Raw genomic sequence first — 7,464 nt, forward strand, 5'->3', positions numbered from 1 at the left:
ACATTTTCCTAAGTTTTCCTGGTTACTGATTTCTTCTTTTTAAACATTTTTCTAAGTTTTCCTGGTTACTCATTTCTTCTTTTTGATCATTTTTCTAAGTTTTCCTGGTTACTGATTTCTTCGTTTTGAACATTTTTCTAAGTTTTCCTGGTTACTCACTTCTTCTTTTCAAACATTTTTCTTCGTTTTTCTGTTTACTCATTTAGCACTTTCAGGCACTTTCCCATCATTTCCTCGTTCCCGATTTCACCCTTTAAAACGCTTTCGGGCATTTCCCTAAGTTTTGCGGTTCACTCGTTTGGGACTCACTGACACCTTCTCTAGCTTCCCTGCTCACTTTTTTCGTACTGTTGAGAAAATTCGAACCCTTTCCTTAACTATGCCGGTTACTGACTTCACCGCTTCAGACCCTTGTCCCCGTAATGAAAGATACCATTTCCCACCGTGGGAAATGCACGAAAATCGGACTGAACACGGGGGAGGCTCCCCCCTCGAAGGCGAGACCGTCGGCAGAACCGCCGGGTCAAACCCGGCCGAGCTACCCGGCTTACAAGTCTCAAAGTCGGTATGAGCAGTCACGTCCACCCCCATTCCCTTTTGGACCACTTCCCACGGTTCCAAATGCATGAAAATCGGCCTGTACACGGGGGAGGCACCCGCCTCGAAGACGAGACCGTCGGCAGAACCGCCGGGTCAAACCCGGCTGAGCTACCCGGCTCGGAAGCGCCAAAGTCGGGTTGAGCAGTCACATTCACTCCCATCGACGTTTGGACCACTTCCCACGGTTCGAAATGCACGGAAATCGGCCTGTACACGGGGGAGGCACCCGCCTCGAAGAGGAGACTGTCGGCAGAACCGCCGGGTCAAACCCGGCTGTGCTAACCGGCTCGGAAGCGCCAAAGTCGGGTTGAGCAGTCACATTCACTCCCATCCCCTTTTGGGCAACTTCCCACGGTTGGAAATGCATGGAAATCGGACTGAACACGGGGGAGGCTCCCCCCTCGAAGGCGAGACCGTCGGCAGAACCGCAGGATCAAACCCGGCTGAGCTACCCGGCTTACAAGTCTCAAAGTCGGTATGAGCAGACACGTCCACCCCCATTCCCTTTTGGACCACTTCCCACGGTTCGAAATGCATGAAAATCGGCCTGTATACGGGGGAGGCACCCGCCTCGAAGACGAGACCGTCGGCAGACCCGCCGGGTCAAACCCGGCTGAGCTACCCGGCTCGGAAGCGCCAAAGTCGGGTTGAGCAGTCACATTCACTCCCATCCCCTTTTGGACCACTTCCCACGGTTCGAAATGCACGAAAATCGGCCTGTACACGGGGGAGGCACCCGCCTCGAAGACGAGACCGTCGGCAGAACCGCCGGAACAAACCCGGCTGAGCTACCCGGCTTACAAGTCTCAAAGTCGGTATGAGCAGACACGTCCACCCCCATTCCCTTTTGGACCACTTCCCACGGTTCGAAATGCATGAAAATCGGCCTGTATACGGGGGAGGCACCCGCCTCGAAGACGAGACCGTCGGCAGACCCGCCGGGTCAAACCCGGCTGAGCTACCCGGCTCGGAAGCGCCAAAGTCGGGTTGAGCAGTCACATTCACTCCCATCCCCTTTTGAACCTCTTCCCACCGTTGGAAATGCACGAAAATCGGCCTGTACACGGGGGAGGCTCCCCCCTCGAAGGCGAGACCGTCGGCAGAACCGCCGGGTCAAACCCGGCTGAGCTACCCGGCTTACAAGTCTCGAAGTCGGGTTGAGCAGTCACATTCACTCCCATCGACTTTTGGGCAACTTCCCACCGTTGCAAATGCATGAAAATCGGCCTGTACACGGGGGAGGCACCCGCCTCGAAGTCGAGACCGTCGGCAGAACCGCCGGGTCCAACCCGGCTGAGCTACCCGGCTTACAAGTCTCAAAGCCGGGTTGGGCAGTCACGTTCACCCCCATTCCCTTTTGGATCACTTCCCACGGTTCGAAATGCACGAAAACCGGCCTGTACACGGGGGAGGGTCCGCCCTCGAAGGCGAGACCGTCGGCAGAACCGCCGGGTCAAACCTGGCTGAGCTACCCGGCTTACAAGTCTCAAAGTCGGGTTGAGCAGTCACGTTCACTCCCATCGACTTTTAGACCACTTCCCACGGTTCGAAATGCACGAAAATCGGCCTGTACACGGGGGAGGCACCCGCCTCGAAGACGAGACCGTCGGCAGAACCGCCGGGTCAAACCCGGCCGAGCTACCCGGGTTAGAAGCCTCAGAGTCGGGTTGAGCAGTCACGTTCACTCCCATCGACTTTTAGACCACTTCCCACGGTTGGAAATGCACGAAAATCGGCCTGTACACGGGGGTGGCATCCGCCTCGAAGACGAGACCGTCGGCAGAACCGCCGGGTCAAACCCGGCTGAGCTACCCGGCTTACAAGTCTCAAAGTCGGGTTGAGCAGTCACATTCACTCCCATCGACTTTTGGGCAACTTCCCACGGTTCGAAATGCACAAGATTCGGCCTGAACACGGGGGACGCTCCCCCCTCGAAGGCGAGACCGTCGGCAGACCCGCCGGGTCAAACCCGGCTGAGCTACCCGGCTCGGAAGCGCCAAAGTCGGTATGAGCAGTCACGTTCACTCCCATCCCCTTTTGGACCGCTTCCCACGGTACGAAATGCATGAAAATCGGCCTGTACACGGGGGAGGCACCCGCCTCGAAGACGAGACCGTCGGCAGAACCGCCGGGTCAAACCCGGCTGAGCTACCCGGCTTACAAGTCTCAAAGTCGGGTTGAGCAGTCACATTCACTCCCATCGACTTTTGGGCAACTTCCCACGGTTCGAAATGCACAAAATTCGGCCTGAACACGGGGGACGCTCCCCCCTCGAAGGCGAGACCGTCGGCAGAACCGCCGGGTCAAACCCGGCTGAGCTACCCGGCTTAAAAGTCTCAAAGTCGGTATGAGCAGTCACATTCACCCCCATTCCCTTTTGGACCACTTCCCACGGTTGGAAATGCATGAAAATCGGCCTGGACACGGGGGAGGCTCCCCCCTCGATGACGAGACCGTCGGCAGAACCGCCGGAACAAACCCGGCTGAGCTACCCGGCTTACAAGTCTCAAAGTCGGTATGAGCAGACACGTCCACCCCCATTCCCTTTTGGACCACTTCCCACCGTTGGAAATGCACGAAAATCGGCCTGTACACGGGGGAGGCACCGGCCTCGAAGACGAGACCGTCGGCAGAACCGCCGGATCAAACCCGGCCGAGCTACCCGGGTTAGAAGCCTCAGAGTCGGGTTGAGCAGTCACATTCACTCCCATCCCCTTTTGAACCTCTTCCCACCGTTGGAAATGCACGAAAATCGGCCTGTACACGGGGGAGGCTCCCCCCTCGAAGGCGAGACCGTCGGCAGAACCGCCGGGTCAAACCCGGCTGAGCTACCCGGCTTAAAAGTCTCAAAGTCGGGTTGAGCAGTCACATTCACTCCCATCGACTTTTGGGCAACTTCCCACCGTTGCAAATGCATGAAAATCGGCCTGTACACGGGGGAGGCTCCGCCCTCGAAGGCGAGACCGACGGCAGAACCGCCGGGTCAAACCCGGCCGGGCTACCCGGGTTAGAAGCCTCAGAGTCGGGTTGAGCAGTCGCATTCACCCCCATCCCCTTTTGAACCTCTTCCCACCGTTGGAAATGCACGAAAATCGGCCTGTACACGGGGGAGGCACCGGCCTCGAAGACGAGACCGTCGGCAGAACCGCCGGATCAAACCCGGCCGAGCTACCCGGGTTAGAAGCCTCAGAGTCGGGTTGAGCAGTCACATTCACTCCCATCCCCTTTTGAACCTCTTCCCACCGTTGGAAATGCACGGAAATCGGCCTGTACACGGGGGAGGCTCCCCCCTCGAAGGCGAGACCGTCGGCAGAACCGCCGGGTCAAACCCGGCTGAGCTACCCGGCTTACAAGTCTCAAAGTCGGTATGAGCAGACACGTCCACCCCCATTCCCTTTTGGACCACTTCCCACCGTTGGAAATGCACGAAAATCGGCCTGTACACGGGGGAGGCACCGGCCTCGAAGACGAGACCGTCGGCAGAACCGCCGGATCAAACCCGGCCGAGCTACCCGGGTTAGAAGCCTCAGAGTCGGGTTGAGCAGTCACATTCACTCCCATCCCCTTTTGAACCTCTTCCCACCGTTGGAAATGCACGAAAATCGGCCTGTACACGGGGGAGGCTCCCCCCTCGAAGGCGAGACCGTCGGCAGAACCGCCGGGTCAAACCCGGCTGAGCTACCCGGCTTAAAAGTCTCAAAGTCGGGTTGAGCAGTCACATTCACTCCCATCGACTTTTGGGCAACTTCCCACCGTTGCAAATGCATGAAAATCGGCCTGTACACGGGGGAGGCTCCGCCCTCGAAGGCGAGACCGACGGCAGAACCGCCGGGTCAAACCCGGCCGGGCTACCCGGCTCGGAAGCGCCAAAGTCGGGTTGAGCAGTCACATTCACCCCCATCCCCTTTTGGGCCACTTCCCACGGTTCGAAATGCATGAAAATCGGCCTGTACACGGGGGACGCTCCCCCCTCGAAGGCGAGGCAGTCGGCAGAACCGCCGGGTCAAACCCGGCTGAGCTACCCGGGTTAGATGCCTCAAAGTCGGGTTGAGCAGTCACATTCACCCCCATCCCCTTTCGGCCCCCTTCCCACGGTTGGAAATGCATGAAAATCGGCCTGTACACGGTGGGCGCTCCCCCCTCGAAGGTGAGACCTTCGGCAGAACCGCCGGGTCAAATCCTGCCGAGCTACCCGCGTTAGAGGTCTCAATGTCGGCTTCAGCAGTCACATTCAATCCCATTCCCGTTTGGACCTCTTCCCGCCGATGGAAATGCACAAAATTCGGCCTGAACACGCGGGGCGCTCCCCCCTCGAAGGCGAGACCGTCGCCAGAACCGCCGGGTCAAATCCGGCTGAGCTACCCGCGTTACAGGTCTCAAAGTCGGGTTGAGCAGTCACGTTCACCCCCATCCCCTTTCGGACCCCTTCCCACGGTTGGAAATGCATGAAAATCGGCCTGTACACGGTGGGCGCTCCCCCCTCGAAGGTGAGACCTTCGGCAGAACCGCCGGGTCAAATCCGGCCGAGCTACCCGCGTTAGAGGTCTCAATGTCGGCTTCAGCAGTCACATTCAATCCCATTCCCGTTTGGACCTCTTCCCGCCGATGGAAATGCACAAAATTCGGCCTGAACACGCGGGACGCTCCCCCCTCGAAGGTGAGACCTTCGGCAGAACCGCCGGGTCAAATCCGGCCGAGCTACCCGCGTTAGAGGTCTCAATGTCGGCTTCAGCAGTCACATTCAATCCCATTCCCGTTTGGACCTCTTCCCGCCGATGGAAATGCACAAAATTCGGCCTGAACACGCGGGACGCTCCCCCCTCGAAGGCGAGACCGTCGCCAGAACCGCCGGGTCAAATCCGGCTGAGCTACCCGCGTTACAGGTCTCAAAGTCGGGTTGAGCAGTCACGTTCACCCCCATCCCCTTTCGGACCCCTTCCCACGGTTGGAAATGCATGAAAATCGGCCTGTACACGGTGGGCGCTCCCCCCTCGAAGGTGAGACCTTCGGCAGAACCGCCGGGTCAAATCCGGCCGAGCTACCCGCGTTAGAGGTCTCAATGTCGGCTTCAGCAGTCACATTCAATCCCATTCCCGTTTGGACCTCTTCCCGCCGATGGAAATGCACAAAATTCGGCCTGAACACGCGGGACGCTCCCCCCTCGAAGGTGAGACCTTCGGCAGAACCGCCGGGTCAAATCCGGCCGAGCTACCCGCGTTAGAGGTCTCAATGTCGGCTTCAGCAGTCACATTCAATCCCATTCCCGTTTGGACCTCTTCCCGCCGATGGAAATGCACAAAATTCGGCCTGAACACGCGGGACGCTCCCCCCTCGAAGGCGAGACCGTCGCCAGAACCGCCGGGTCAAATCCGGCTGAGCTACCCGCGTTAGAGGTCTCAAAGTCGGGTTGAGCAGTCACGTTCACCCCCATCCCCTTTCGGACCCCTTCCCACGGTTGGAAATGCATGAAAATCGGCCTGTACACGGTGGGCGCTCCCCCCTCGAAGCTGAGACCTTCGGCAGAACCGCCGGGTCAAATCCGGCCGAGCTACCCGCGTTAGAGGTCTCAATGTCGGCTTCAGCAGTCACATTCAATCCCATTCCCGTTTGGACCTCTTCCCGCCGATGGAAATGCACAAAACTCGGCCTGAACACGCGGGACGCTCCCCCCTCGAAGGTGAGACCTTCGGCAGACCCGCCGGGTCAAATCCGGCCGAGCTACCCGCGTTAGAGGTCTCAATGTCGGCTTCAGCAGTCACATTCAATCCCATTCCCGTTTGGACCTCTTCCCGCCGATGGAAATGCACAAAATTCGGCCTGAACACGCGGGACGCTCCCCCCTCGAAGGCGAGACCGTCGCCAGAACCGCCGGGTCAAATCCGGCCGAGCTACCCGCGTTAGAGGTCTCAATGTCGGCTTCAGCAGTCACATTCAATCCCATTCCCTTTTGGAACACTTCCCGCCGTTAACAATGCACGATATTCGGCCTGAACACGCGGGACGCTCCCCCCTCGAAGGTGAGACCTTCGGCAGAACCGCCGGGTCAAATCCTGCCGAGCTACCCGCGTTAGAGGTCTCAATGTCGGCTTCAGCAGTCACATTCAATCCCATTCCCGTTTGGACCTCTTCCCGCCGATGGAAATGCACAAAATTCGGCCTGAACACGCGGGACGCTCCCCCCTCGAAGGCGAGACCGTCGCCAGAACCGCCGGGTCAAATCCGGCCGAGCTACCCGCGTTAGAGGTCTCAATGTCGGCTTCAGCAGTCACATTCAATCCCATTCACGTTTGGAACACTTCCCGCCGTTAACAATGCACGATATTCGGCCTGAACACGCGGGACGCTCCCCCCTCGAAGGTGAGACCTTCGGCAGAACCGCCGGGTCAAATCCTGCCGAGCTACCCGCGTTAGAGGTCTCAATGTCGGCTTCAGCAGTCACATTCAATCCCATTCCCGTTTGGACCTCTTCCCGCCGATGGAAATGCACAAAATTCGGCCTGAACACGCGGGGCGCTCCCCCCTCGAAGGCGAGACCGTCGCCAGAACCGCCGGGTCAAATCCGGCTGAGCTACCCGCGTTACAGGTCTCAAAGTCGGCTTCAGCAGTCACATTCAATCCCATTCCCTTTTGGAACACTTCCCGCCGTTAACAATGCACGATATTCGGACTGAACACGGGGGCCGGTCCGCCCTCGAAGTCAACACCGTCCGCAGAACCGCCGGGGCAAATCCGGCTGAGCTACCCCGCCCCCGAACACTCAAAGTCCCTCTGAAGCCTTGCATTCGCCTCCTTGGAAAATTGACGTCAAACATTACCAAAATCGGGGGCACGAGCACTAAAGCTAAGTCTCACCCTTTCCCTATC

This window comes from Chiloscyllium punctatum, unplaced genomic scaffold, assembly GCF_047496795.1.
Source record: "Chiloscyllium punctatum isolate Juve2018m unplaced genomic scaffold, sChiPun1.3 scaffold_1318, whole genome shotgun sequence".
Classification (NCBI taxonomy): domain Eukaryota; kingdom Metazoa; phylum Chordata; class Chondrichthyes; order Orectolobiformes; family Hemiscylliidae; genus Chiloscyllium; species Chiloscyllium punctatum.